Raw genomic sequence first — 15,034 nt, 5'->3', positions numbered from 1 at the left:
CGGGTGTTTATCTGCAGAACAGAAAAATACTAATTCAAAGAGGTATCTACATCCTCTTATCTACTGCAGCATCACTTACAGTACCCAAGATATGTAAACAACCTAAGTGTCCACCGACGGATGAATGGATAAAGAACAATGTGTGGGGAAAACACACACACACACACACACACACACACACAAAATAAACCCCAACGATATTCCCCACAGGCCTCGGTGACTTGGGCTGGTGTCACATCCCTGCAGCCTGAGCAGCCTTGTGTCCCAAGGCTGGACTGTGGCGGAGCTGAGGGGCCTAGGGAGGATGGGCCAGCAAATCAGCCCCCCTTGCACCTGCAGAGCCAGGTTACCTGGGGATGGGACAACCATCTCCAGATCCAGGTGGGCCATCGTACAGCTCAACCAAGCCGAGTGCACCCAAAGCCCGGTGGACCTTACAGCTGTAAGAGCTTTGATAAGTCACCAGGTCTCCAAGTCTCCTGGTGCTGGGTTCCCAGAGGCAGCCTCCTTCCTCGGAATCCCCCCACCTACATACGACAGTACCCTCAGCATTGTCGTGTGGGCAGGGGTTGGATTTTCCTGGGGCTGAAGGGTAAGGGGGAAGCAGCAATGAGACGCCAGCCCTTAGCTGTTTCTTCTGGCACATTCCACTGTAATATCTAACCCAGAAACAGGACTTTTTCTATGGCTCTGATTGCCCAGGAACCAGACTTGGGCCTGAAGAAGTGCTGCCGCCTAGTGTACAACTCCTTGAACAACAACTTAAAAACCAGTACTTCAGGGAGATCAGCTCTATGCTCTGTGAAAACCTAGAGGGGTGGGTTGGAGGGGGTCGAAGGGAGACGCAAGAGGGAGGGGGTATGGGGATATAGGTATACGTATAACTGATTCACTTTGTGATACAGCAGAAACTAACACAATTGTAAAGCAATTATACTCCAATAAAGATGTTAAAAAAAAAAAAACTGTGCTTACCGGCACTTAATATTCAAAGGGCTTGCAGGGGCTGTAAATGACAGCAACCCTCAAGGAACATTCTAGGGTAGGTAATCGAAAAACATTTAAAACTATGGAGGACTTGCCATAAGCCATTTCAAGAGGGAAATTTAACGGACACCGTTTTGTTTATTTTTGTTTTGTTTTGTAACCACATGGAAAGAGGTCCCCATTGCCAATGATTACAGAAAGAAAGATCAAAATCAAAACGAAGTATCACCTCACACCCGTCAGAAGGGCCATTATCAAAAAGTCTACAAGAAAGGCGAGACAGGGCATGGAGAAAAGGGAACCCTCCTGCGCTGGTTTGGGAAGGTAACTTGGTACCAGGCACAGGGGAGAACAGTATGGAGGTTTGTTAAAAAACTTAAAATAAAGCTACCACATCACCGGGCAACCCCACTCTTGGGCCTCTATGTGGAGAAACACCAAAATTCAAAAAGACACATCAACCCCCTGTTCACTGTGACAGTATTTACGGGAGTGAAGACGTGGAGGCAAACAAAGGTCCCACAGCAGATGGATGAATGAAGAGGATGTGGTACATATACCCAACGGAATATGACTCCGCCACAACAGCAATGAAATCATGACTTCTGCAGCCACATGCATGCACTGGAGATGATCACCCGAAGTGGAGAACGTCAGCCAGGAAAGGACAAATAGCATACGAGACCACAGAGGGGTGGAATCTAGCAATCGACACAAATGAACATATTAACAAACGAGAAACAGACTCACAAACTTAAAAAACAACTTCTGCTTACAAGACAGGGAAGGTGGGCGGGGAAGGGAGGGAGAAAGGGAGTGATGAATATATACACATGAATATATGTAAACTCGATAATTACCAAGGACCTAAGGCTTAGCACAGGGAACTCTAGTCACCAATCAGTTATAACCTATATGGGGAAAGAATCGGAAAAAGAATAGATATCTGTATATGTATAACTGAATCAGGTTGCTGTACAGCCAACACAAGCACAACACTGTGAATCCACTCTGTTCCAATATAAAATAAAATTAAACTTAAAAAGAAAGGAAATCCGAACGATATTCTCCACAGGGCTCCGTGACTTCTGTTACTATCAAATTCCTGAAACCCGAACAGCCTTGTGTCCCAAGTCTGGATTGTGGCGGAGCTGAGGGACCTGGGTAGGATGGGCCAGGAAACGAGACCCCCTTGCACCTGGAGTGCCAGGTTCCCTGAGGATGGGACCACGACCTACAGATACAGGTGGACCGAGCTGAAGCTCAGCCAAGCCGAGTGCACCCAAAGGCGGGGGGACCTTCCGGCTGGAAGAGATCTGAAAAGTCACCTGGTCTCGAAGTCTCCTGATTCTGGGTTTCCACCAGCAGCCTCCTTCCTCGGAATCCCCCACCTATGAACGACAGCATGCTCAGCACTGCCGTGTCGGCAGGGCTTGGGTTTTGCCTGAGGGTTGAAGGGGAAGAAGGAAGCAGCAATGAGGCACCAGCCCTTAGCTGTTTCTTCTGGCATATTCCACCCTAATCTACAACCGGGGAAAGCGACTTTCTCTATGGCTCTGGTTGCCCGAGTAACAAGTTGGGCCTGAAGAAGTGCTGCCCCCTTGTGGGCGTCCCACATGAAAACAACTTGAAAACGCGTGCTCAAGGGAACTTCATATTCAAAAGGCCTGCGGGGGCTGTAAATGACACCTGCCCTAAAAAGAGATGCTCGCAGAGGTAATGCAAAAAGAATTCAAGACAGAGCCGACCATCACGCAGCGAATTCAAGAGGGAAACTGTACTCACACCATTTAAAACAAAACCACCTGAAATGAAGAGCAAACTGCTGGTTACCCAAAGGACAGGTGTGTGGGGAGGAATCAGTTAGGATGTTGGGATTCACATATACACTACAACATGTATAAAATAGATAACCAACGAGGACCTACTGTACAGCAGAGGGAAATCTACTCAACACTCTGATATACCCTATAACAGAATAGCATCCACAAAAGTATACATGTATGTATATGTATAACTGTATCAGGTTGCTGGACACCCAAAAAAACACGACATAATTGTACATCAACTATACATCGACAGAAAATAAAAATTAAATTAAGGAAAAAAAAAAAAAGAAAGGCCCACTCTATTCCCTGCAGGCCTGTGTGCCCAGGCCTGGGCTCACATCCTTAAAGCTTGAGCTTACCTGGGTCCCAAGGCAGACTGTCCTGGGGTTGAGGGATCTGGAGAGGATGTGGTAGCAAAGCACCCCATTGCACCTGTAGTGACGGGTCCTCTCTGAATGGACCACAATCTCCAGATCCTGGCGGGCCCTCCTACACGTCAGCCAAACCTAGTGCACCCAAAGAATGGTGGGCCCTCTGGGCTGGAAGAACTTCGAAACGTCACCTGGTCTACACGTGTCCCAGTTGTCGGGTTCCCATGTGCAGCCTCCTTCCTTAGAGTCGTTCTCCATGTACATACGACAGCACCCTCGGCACGGCAGTTTGACAGGGATTGGGGATTGTCTGAAGTTGGGGGAAGAGCAAGGGGGAAAAGAAATGGAACACAAGCCCTTGGGTGATTCTTCTGGCACCTTCCACTCTAATTCACGACCCAGGAACAGAAGTTTCTAAGGCTCCTGTAGCCTTAGTAACTAGAGTTGGACAGGAGGAAATGCTGCCGCTTTGTGGCCGTTTCCCGTAACAACTTTAAACCCACTGCTTCACAAAACCGGCTGGGCTGGAAATGACACCTGCCCTCAGGAAACATCCTCGGGGAGGTTATCGAAAAAAAACTCAAGACAGGGCCGACCTTCACGCAGCCAATTTCGAGAGGGAAACTGTACTCACACCGTTTAAAACAAAACCACCTGCAACGATGCGCAACATCGCTAATTCTTAAAGAAAAGCAATTCAAACCTGCAACGAGGTGTCACGTTGCAACGGTCTGAACGGCCATCACCAAAATGCCTACAAACAATAAGTGTGGGAGAGGCTATGGAAGAAACGGAACACTCCTGTGCTGTTAGAGGAAATGTAAATTGCTTACAGGCGCTATGACAGCAGTACGGAGGGTTTTGAAGAAAAAATCGTAAAACTACAGAGAACAAGGGATCCGGCAATTCCACTCCTGGGCCTATATCTGGAGAAACTCATCATGCGAAACGGCACATGCACACCAACATTGCTCGCAGCAGGACATACAATAACCAATACTTGGAAGCAACCAAAATGTCCTTCGACAGATGAGTGGCTAACGTAAATGCGGTACGTATATACAATGGGATATCAGTCAGCCATATAAAAGGATGAAATCATGCCAATTACAGCAACATGGATGCACTGGAGATGATCATACTTACTGGAGGCGTCAGACAGAGCAGGAGAAAGAGCCTAGGGGACCAATTAGAGGTGGGATCAAACCAGCGATAAAAATGAATTCACTTACCAAAGAGAAACAGACTCACAAAGTGAGAAAACGACTTATGGTTACCTGTGTGGAAAGGGAGGTGGGGGTGAGGGAGGGAGAAATTAGATTATTGAGATTAACAATACACAATAATATATGTAAACTCGACAATTACCAAGGACCTACTGCTTAGCACAGGGAACCCTAGTCACCAATCAGTTATAACCTATATGGGAAAAGAATCGGAAAAAATGGATATCTGTATAAATGAATCAGGTTGCTGTACAGACAACACAAACACAATACTGGAAATCCACTGTGTTCCGATATAAAATCACTTAAAAAGAAAAGAAAGGCAATCCCAACGATATTACCCACAGGCATCGGTGACCTGGGCTGGTATCACATCCCTGCAGCCTGAGCAGCCTTGTGTCACAAGGCTGGACTGCGGCGGAGCTGATGGACCTAGGGAGGATGGACCAGCAAATGAGGGCCCCTTGCACCTGCAAAGCCAGGTTCCCTGGGGATGGGACGACCATCTAAAGATCCAGGTGGGACGACCATCTAAAGATCCAGGTGGGCCGTCGTACAGCTCAACCAAGCCGAGTGCACCCAAAGCTCGGTGGACTTTTCGGCTGGAAGAGCATGGATAAGTCACCAGGTCTCCAAGTCTCCTGATTGTGGGTTCCCAGCGGCAGCCTCCTTCCTCGGAATCCCCTCCCCGCATACGAGAGCACCCTGAGCATTGCCATGTGGGCAGCGGTTGGGATTCTCCTGGGGCTGAAGAGTAAGGGGGAAGCAGCAATGAGATGCCTGTCCTTAGCTGTTTCTTCTGGCACATTCTACCCTAACCTGCAACCCAGCAACAGGACTTTCTCTCTGGCTCTGGTTGCCCGAGTAACCACAGTTGAGCCTCAAGATGTGCCGCCCCCTTGTGCACGTCTCCCGTAACAACAAATTGATAACCGGTGCTCAAGGGCACTGCATAGCCCCAGCGGGCCTGCGGGAGCTGTAAATGACACCTGCTCTCAAGAAACGTCCTGGGGTAAATAATCGAAAAAGAATTCAAACCAGTGTCGACTTGCCAGAAACCGTTTCAAGAGGGAAATTTGACGGACACCTTTTTGTTAATTTTGTTTTGGTTTGTAACCACATGGAAAGAGATCCACATTGCCAGTGATTACAGAAAGTAAGATCAAAATCAAAACGAGGTATCACCTCACTCCCGCCAGAAGGGCCATCATCAAAAGTCTACAAACAACAAAGGATGGAGAGGGCACGGAGAAAAGGGAACCCTCTTGCACTGCTTTTGTCAAGGTAAATTGGTACCAGGCACGGGAGAGAACAGTACGGAGGTCTGTTTAAAAACTTAACATAAAGCTACCACATGAGCAGGCAATCCCGCTCTTGGGTGTCTATGCGGAGAAAAACTAAAATTCGAAAAGACACATCAACCCCATGTTCATTGTGGCAGTATTAACAGGAGCCAAGACGTGGAGGCAACCAAAGGTCCCACAGCAGACGGACGAATGCAGAGGATGTGGTACATATACCCGACGGAATATGACTCCACCACAATAGCAATGAAATAATGCCTTCTGCAGCCACATGCATGGACTGGAGATGGTCAACCGAAGTGGAGGCCGTCAGAGAGGGAAGGACAAAGAGTATAGGAGACCACAGAGGGGTGGAATCTAGCAATCGACACAAATGAACTCATTAACAAAAGAGAAACAGACTCACAGACTTAGAAAACAACTTCTGGTTACCAGAGGGGAAAGGTGGGCGCGGGAAGGCAGGGCGAAAGGGAGGGATGAATATATACACACGAATATATGTAAACTCCAAAATTACCTAGGACCTACTGCTTAGCCCAGGAAACTCTAGTCACCAATCAGTTATTACCTATATGGGGAAAAAATCGGAGAAAGAATAGATATCTGTATACGCATAACTGAATCAGGTTGCTGTACAGCCAACACAAGCACAGCACTGTGAATTCCCTCTGTTCCAATATAAAATAAAATTAAGCTTAAAAAGAAAAGAAATCCGAACGATATTCTCCACAGGGCTCGGTAACTTGTGCTACTGTCACATCCCTGGACCCTGAACAGTCTTGTGTCCCAAGTCTGGACTGTGGCGGAGCTGAGGCACCTGGGTAGGATGTGCCGGCAAAGGAGCCCCTCTTGCACCTGCAGTACCAGCTTCCCTGGGGATGGTACCACGACCTACACATCCACGTGGGCCGTGCTGCAGCTCAACCAAGCCGAGTGCACCCAAAGGCCCGCGGACCTTCCGGCTGGAAGAGCTCTGAAAAGTCACCAGGTCTCGAAGTCTTCTGATTGTGGGTTCTGACCGGCAGCCTCCTTCCTCGGAATCTCCCCACCTACAAAGGACAGCACCCTCGGCACTGCCCTGTGGGCAGGGGTTGGGATTTGCCTGGGGGCTGAAGGTTAAGAGGGAAGCAACATTGAGGCACCAGCCCTTAGCTGTTTTTTCTGGCACATTCCACCCTAATCTACAACCCTGAAACAAGACTTTCTCTATGGCTCTGGTTGCCCGAGTAACCAGCTGGGCCTGAAGAAGTGCTGCCCCCTTGTGGACGTCCCCCTTAACAACAACTTGAAAACCGGTGCTCAAGGGCACTTCCTATTCAAAAGGCCTGCGGGGGCTGTAAATGACACCTGCCCTCAAGTGAGATCCTCGGGGAGGTAATGGAAAAAGAATTCAAGACAGAGCCGACCTTCACGCAGCCAATTGAGAGGGAAACTGTACTCATCACACCGTTTAAAACAAAACCACGTGCAACGAGGCGCAAACTGCTGGTTACCTAAGGGACAGGTGTGGGGGAGAAATCAGTTAGGACATTGGGATTCACATATACACTAAAACATGTATAAAATAGATAACCAACCAGGACCTACTGTACAGCAGAGGGAAATCTACTCAACGCTCTGATATACCCTATACGAGAATAGAATCCACAAAAGTGTGCATGTGTGTATATGTATAACTGTATCGGGTTGCTGGACACCTAAAACAAACATGCAATAATTGTAAATCAACTATACATCGACAGAATATAAAAATTAAATTAAAGGAAAAAAAAAAAAAAAAAGCAAGGCCCACTCTATTCCCCTTGGCTTAAGTGCCCGGGGCTGGGCTCACATCCCTAAAGCTTGAGCTGACCTGGGTCCCAGGTCTGGACTGTCCTGGGGTTGAGGGAGCTGGGGTGGGTGTGGTAGCAAAGCAGCCCCCGTGGACCTGTAGTGACGGGTCCTCTCTGCATGGACCACAATCTCCAGATCCTGGCGGGCCCTGCTACACGTCAGCCAAGCCTAGTGGACCCAAAGAATGGTGGGCCCTCTCGGCTGGAAGAACTTCGAAACGTCACCTGGTCTGCACATGTCCCGGTAGTGGGGTTCCCACGTGCAGCCTCCTTCCTTAGAGTCGTTCTCCATGTACATACATGGAGCACCCTCAGCACGGCAGATTGACAGCGTTTGGGAATTGTCTGAATTTGGGGGGAGGGCAAGGAGGAAAAAGAAAAGGAACACAAGCCCGTGGGTGATTCTTCTGGCTCATTCCACTCCACTTCACAACCCAGGAACAGGACTTTTGCTAAGGTTTCTGAAGCCTTAGTAACCAGAATTGGGCAGGAGGAAATGCCGCCGCCTTGTGGCCCTTTCCTGTAACAACAAGTTTAAACCCGCTGCTTCTTCACAAAACCGGCTCCACTGGAAATGACACCTGCTCTCAGGAAACATCCTCGGGGAGATAATATAAAGAACTCAAGACAGGGTCGACCTTCATGCAGCCAATTTCGAGAGGGAAAGTGTACTCACACCGTTTAAAACAAAACCACCTGCAACGATGCGCAACATCGATAATTCTTAGAGAAATGCAACTCAAACCTACCACGAGGTTTCACCTCGCAGCAGTCAGAAAGACCATCACGAAAATGTCTACAAATATTTAGTGTGGGAGAGTCCGTGGAGGAAAGGGAACCTTCCTCGGCTGTTGGTGGGAATGTAAATTGCTAACAGGCACTATGCACAAGACTACGGAGGTTCCTGAAGAGAAAAACTAAAACTAGAGTTACCACGTGATCCGGCAATTCCACTCCTCGGTCTATATCCGAAGAAAATCATCATGCGAAAAGGCACATGCACACCAACATGCTCACAGCACAGTATACAATAGCCAAGACCTGGAAGCAACCAAAATGTCCATCGACAGATGAGTGGCTAACAAAGATGCGGTAGTTGTATACAGTGGGATATAATTTAGCCATATAAATGTATGAAATCATGCCAATTGCAGTAACATGGATGGACCTAGAGGTAATCAGAGTAAGTCAAATACCTCAGACAAAGAAAGGCAAATCTCATATGGTATCACTTACAGATGGAATGGAACGCTGATGCAAACGTACTAATTTACAAAAGGGAAACTGACTAACAGGGTTACAGCAAAATCTGCTGGTTGCCAAAGGGAAAGATGTGGGGGTAGGAATCCGTTAGGCCGTTGGGATTCACATACACACTACAAGATGTATAAAATAGATAAGCAACCAGGACCTACACTACGGCAGAGTGACATCTACTCAACACTCTGATATACCCTACATGGGAAAAGCATCCGCAAAAGTATACATGTGTGTATATGTATAACTGTATCAGGTTGCTGGACACCTAAAACAAACCCGACAATTGTAACTCAACTATACGTCGACAGATAATAAAAATTAAATTAAAGAAAAAGAAAGAAAGGCCCACTCTCTTCCCCTCAGGCCTCTGTGGCCGGGGCTGGGCTCACATACCTAAAGCTTGAGCTGACCTGGGTCCCAAGGCTGGACTGTCCTGGGGATGAGGGAGATGGGGAGGGTGTGGTAGCAAAGCAGCCCCCTTGCACCTGTAGTGACGGGTCCTCTCTGCATGGACCACAATCTCCAGATCCTGGCGGGCCCTCCTACATGTCAGCCAAGCCTAGTGCACCCAAAGAATGGTGGGCCCTCTGGGCTGGAAGAACTTCGAAACGTCACCTGGTCTGCACGTGTCCCGGTCGTGGGGTTCCCACGTGCAGCCTCCTTCCTTAGAGTCGTTCTCCATATACATATGACAGCACCCTCAGCACGGCAGATTGACAGGGGTTGGGAATTGTCTGAATTTGGGGGGAGGGCAAGGGGGAAAAGAAATGGAACACAAGCCTTTGGGTGACTCTTCTGGCACCTTCCACTCTAACTCACAACCCAGGAACAGGACTTTTGCTAAGGTTCCTGTAGCCTTAGTAACCAGAGTTGGGCAGGAGGAAACGCCGCCTCCTTGTGGCCCTTTCCCGTAACAACAAGTTTAAACCCGCTGCTTCTTCACAAAACTGGCTGGGCTGGAAAAGACACCTGCCCTCAGGAAACATTCTCGGGGAGGTAATCGAAAAAGAATTCAAGACAGGTCCAGCCTTCACGCAGCCAATTTCGAGAGGGAAACTGTACTCACACCGTTTAAAACAAAACCACATGCAACAATGCGCAACATCGCTAATTCTTAAAGAAACGCAATTCAAACCTGCAACGAGGTGTCACCTTCCAGCGGTTAGTACGGCCATTACCAATAAGACTACAAACAGTAAGTGCGGGAGAGGCCGTGGAAGTAACAGAACACTCCTCTGCTGTTGGTGGAAATGTAAGTTGCTAACAGGCGCTATGCACAGCAGTATGGAGGTTTTTGAAGAAAAAACGTAAAATTACAGAGAACAAGTCATCCGGCAATTCCACAACTCGGCCTATATCTGGAGAAACTCATCATTCGAAACAGCACATGCACACCAACATTGCTCTCAGCACGATATACAATAGCCAAGACTCGGAAGCAACCAAAATGTCCTTCGACAGATGAGAGGCTAACGAAGAGGCGGTACGTATATAAAATGGGATATCAGTCAGCCATATAAAAGGATGAAATCATGCCAATTACACCAACATGGATGCACTGGAGATGATCATACTTAGCGGAGGACGTCAGACAGAGAAGGACAGAGAGCATAGGAGACCAATTAGAGGTGGGATCAAACAAGCGATAAAAATGAATTCATTTACCAAAGAGAAACAGACTCACAAACTGAGAAAATGACTTATGGTTACCTGTGGGGAAAGGGAGGTGGGGGTGAGGGAGGGAGAAATTAGATTATTGAGATTAACAATACACAATAATATATGTAAACTCGACAATTACCAAGCACCTACTGCTTAGCACAGGGAACTCTAGTCACCAATCAGTTATAATCTATATGGGAAAAGAATCGGAAATAAATGGCTATCTGTATACCTGAATCAGGTTGCTGTAAAGAAAACACAAACACAACACTGGAAATCCACTCTGTTCCAATATAAAATCAAACTAAGCTTAAAAAGAAAAGAAAAGCAATCCCAGCAATATTCTGCACAGGCCTCGGTGACTTGAGCTGATGTCACATCCCTGCAGCCTGAGCAGCCTTGTGTCCCAAGGCTGGACTGTGGCGGAGCTGATGGACCTAGGGAGGATGGGCCAGCAAATGAGCCCCCCTTGCCCCTGCAAAGCCAGGTTACCTGGAGATGGGACCACTATCTCCAGATCCGTCGTACAGCTCAACCAGGCCGAGTGCACCCAAAGCCCGGTGGACTTTTCGGCTGGAAGAGCTTGGATAAATCACCAGGTCTCCAAGTCACCTGATTGTGGGTTCCTGGCGGCAGCCTCCTTCCTTGGAATCACCCCGTCCGTGGACAACAGCACCCTGAGCATTGCCATGTGGGCAGCAGTTGGGATTCTCCTGGGGCTGAAGGGTAAGGGGGAAGCAGCAATGAGACGCCAGCCCTTAGCTGTTTCTTCTGGCACATTCCACCCTAACCTGCAACCCTGCAACAGGCCTTTCTCTCTGGCTCTGGTTGCCCGAGTAACCACAGTTGAGCCTCAAGATGTGCCGCCCCCTTGTGCACGTTTCCCTTAAGAACAACTGGATAACCGGTGCTCAAGGGCACTTCATAGCCCCAGCGGGCCCGCGGGAGCTGTAAATGACACCTGCTCTCAAGAAACGTCCTGGGGTAAGTAATCGAAAAAGAATTCCATCCAGGGTCGACTTGCCAGAAACCATTTCAAGAGGGAAATTTGACGGACACCTTTTTGTTAATTTTGTTTTGGTTTGTAACCACATGGAAAGAGATCCACATTGCCAATGATTACAGAAAGTAAGATCAAAATCAAAACGAGGTATCACCTCACTCCCGCCAGAAGGGCCATCATCAAAAGTCTACAAACAACAAAGGATGGAGAGGGCACGGAGAAAAGGGAACCCTCTTGCACTGCTTTTGTCAAGGTAAATTGGTACCAGGTACGGGGGAGAACAGTATGGAGGTTTGTGAAAACACTTAACATGAAGCTACCACATGAGCAGGCAATCCCAATCTTGGGCGTCTATGCAGAGAAAAACTAAAATTCGAAAAGATACATTAATCCCATGTTCATTGAGGCAGTATTAACAGGAGCCAAGACGTGGAGGCAACCAAAGGTCCCACAGCAGACGGACGAATGCAGAGGATGTGGTACATATACCCGACGGAATATGACTCCGCCACAATAGCAATGAAATAATGCCTTCTGCAGCCACATGCATGGACTGGAGATGGTCAACCGAAGAGGAGGACGTCAGAGAGGAAAGGACAAATAGCATAGGAGACCACAGAGGGGTGGAATCTAGCAATCGACACAAATGAACTCATTAACAAAAGAGAAACAGACTCACAAACGTAGAAAACAACTTCTGGTTACCAGAGGGGAAAGGTGGGCGCAGGAAGGCAGGGAGAAAGGGAGGGATGAATAAATACACACGAATATATGTAAACTCCAAAATTACCAAGGACCTACTGCTTAGCACAGGGAACTCCAGTCACCAATCCGTTATAACCTATATGGGGAACGAATTGGACAAAGAATAGATATCTGTATACGCATAACTGGATCAGGTTGCTGTACAGCCAACACAAGCACAACACTGTAAATCCACTCTGTTCCAATATAAAATAAAATTAAACTTCAAAAGAAAAGAAATCCGAACGATATTCTCCACAGGGCTCGGTGACTTGTGCTACTGTCACATCCCTGGAACCCGAACAGCCTTGTGTCCCAAGTCTGGACTATGGCGGAGCTGAGGGACCTGGGTAGGATGTGACAGCAAAGAGCCCCCCTTGCGCCTGCAGTACCAGCTTCCCTGGGGATGGGACCTCGACCTACAGATCCAGGTGGGCCGTGCTGCAGCTCAGCCAAGCCGAGTGCACCCAAAGGCCCGCGGACCTTCCGGCTGGAAGAGCTCTGAAAAGTCACCAGGTCTCGAAGTCTTCTGATTGTGGGTTCTGACCGGCAGCCTCCTTCCTCGGAATCCCCCCACCTACGAAGGACAGCACCTTCGGCACTGCCTTTTGGGCAGTGGTCGGGATTTGCCTGGGGGCTGAAGGTTAAGAGGGAAGAAGCAATGAGGCACCAGCCCTTAGCTGTTTTTTCTGGCACATTCCACCCTAATCTACAACCCGGAAACAAGACTTTCTCTATGGCTCTGGCTGCCCGTGTAACAGTTGAGCGTGAAGAAGTGCTGCCACCTTGTGGACGTCCCCCATAACAACAACTTGAAAACCGGTGCTCAAGGGCACTTCATATTCAAAAGGCCTGCGGGGGCTATAAATGACACCTGCCCTCAAGTGAGATCCTCGGGGAGGTAATGGAAAAAGAATTCAAGACAGAGCCGACCTTCACGCAGCCAATTCGAGAGGGAAACTGTACTCATCACACCGTTTAAAACAAAACCACGTGCAACGAGGCGCAAACTGCCGGTTACCCAAGGGACAGGTGTGGGGGGAGGAATCAGTTAGGACATTGGGATTCACATATACACTGCAACATGTATAAAATAGATAACCAACCAGGACCAAGTGTATAGCAGAGGGAAATCTACTCAACACTCTGATATACCCTATACGAGAATAGAATCCACAAAAGTATACATGTGTGTATATATATAATTGTATCAGCTTGCTGGACACCTAAAACAAACACGACATAATAGTAAATCAAGTATACGTCGACAGAAAACAAAAATTAAATAAAGAAAAAAGGAAAGCAATGCCCACTCTCTTCGCCTCAGGCCTCTGTGACTGGGGCTGGGCTCACATACCTAAAGCTTGAGCTGACCTGGGTCACAAGGCTGGACTGTCCTGGGGTTGAGGGAGCTGGGGTGGGTGTGGTAGCAAAGCAGCCCCCGTGGTCCTGTGGTGATGGGTCCTCTCTGCATGGACCACAATCTCCAGATCCTGGCGGGCCCTCCTACACGTCAGCCAAGCCTAGTGCACCCAAAGAATGGTGGGCCCTCTGGGCTGGAAGAACTTCGAAACGTCACCTGTTCTGCACGTGTCCCGGTCGTGGGGTTCCCACGTGCAGCCTCCTTCCTTAGAGTCGTTCTCCATGTACATACGACAGCACCCTCAGCATGGTGGTTTTACAGGGGTTCGGAATTGTCTGAAGTTGAGGGGCTGACAAGGGGGAATAAGAAATGGAACACAAGCCCTTGGGTGATTCTTCTGGCACCTTCCACTCTAATTCACGACCCAGGAACAGGAGTTTTGCTAAGGCTCCTGTAGCCTTCTTAACCAGAGTTGGGCAGGAGTTAATGCCGCCGCCTTGTGGTCCTTTCCCGTAACAACAACTTTAAACCCGCTGCTTCTTGACAGAACCGGCTGGGCTGGAAATGACACCTGCCCTCAGGAAACATCCTCGGGGAGGTAATGGAAAAAGAATTCAAGACAGGGCCGACCTTCACGCAGCCAATTTCGAGACGGAAACTGTACTCACACCGTTTAAAACAAAACCACCTGCAATTAAGCGCAACATCGCTAATTCTTAGAGAAACGCAATTCAAACCTACCAGGAGGTGTCACCTCGCAGCGGTTAGAACGACCATCTCCAAAATGTCTACAAACGGGCTTCTCTGGTGGCGCAGTGGTTGGGAGTCCGCCTGCCGATGCAGGGAACACGTGCCCCGGTCCGGGAAGATCCCACATGCCGCGGAGCGGCTGGGCCCGTGAGCCATGGCCGCTGGGCCTGCGCGTCCGGAGCCTGTGCTCCGCAGCGGGAGAGGCCACAGCAGTGAGAGGCCCGCATACCGAAAAAAAAAAAAAAAAAAAAGTCTACAAACAATAAGTGTGGGAGAGGCCGTGGAAGAAAGGGAACCTTCCTCTGCTGTTGGTGGGGATGTAAATTGCTGACAGGCGCTATGCACTAGAGTCTGGAGGTTCCTGAAGAGAAAAACTAAAAACTAGCGTTACCACCTGATCCAGCAATCCCACTCCTCCGTCTATATCCGGAGAAAATCATCATGCGAGAAGGCACATGCACACCAACATTGCTTACAGCACGGTATGCAATAGCGAAGACTTGGAAGCAACCAAAATGTCCTTCGACAGATGAGTGGCTAATGAAGATGCGGTACGTACATACAATGAGATATCAGTCAGCCACATAAAAGGATGAAATCATGTCAATTACAGCAACATGGATGCACTGGAGATGATCATACTTAGCGGAGGACGTAAGGCAGAGAAGGACAAACAGCATAGGAGACCAATTAGAGCTGGGAT

This window comes from Tursiops truncatus, chromosome 10 (assembly GCF_011762595.2).
Source record: "Tursiops truncatus isolate mTurTru1 chromosome 10, mTurTru1.mat.Y, whole genome shotgun sequence".
In the NCBI taxonomy this organism is placed as follows: domain Eukaryota; kingdom Metazoa; phylum Chordata; class Mammalia; order Artiodactyla; family Delphinidae; genus Tursiops; species Tursiops truncatus.
This window is presented reverse-complemented; position numbering follows the sequence as displayed.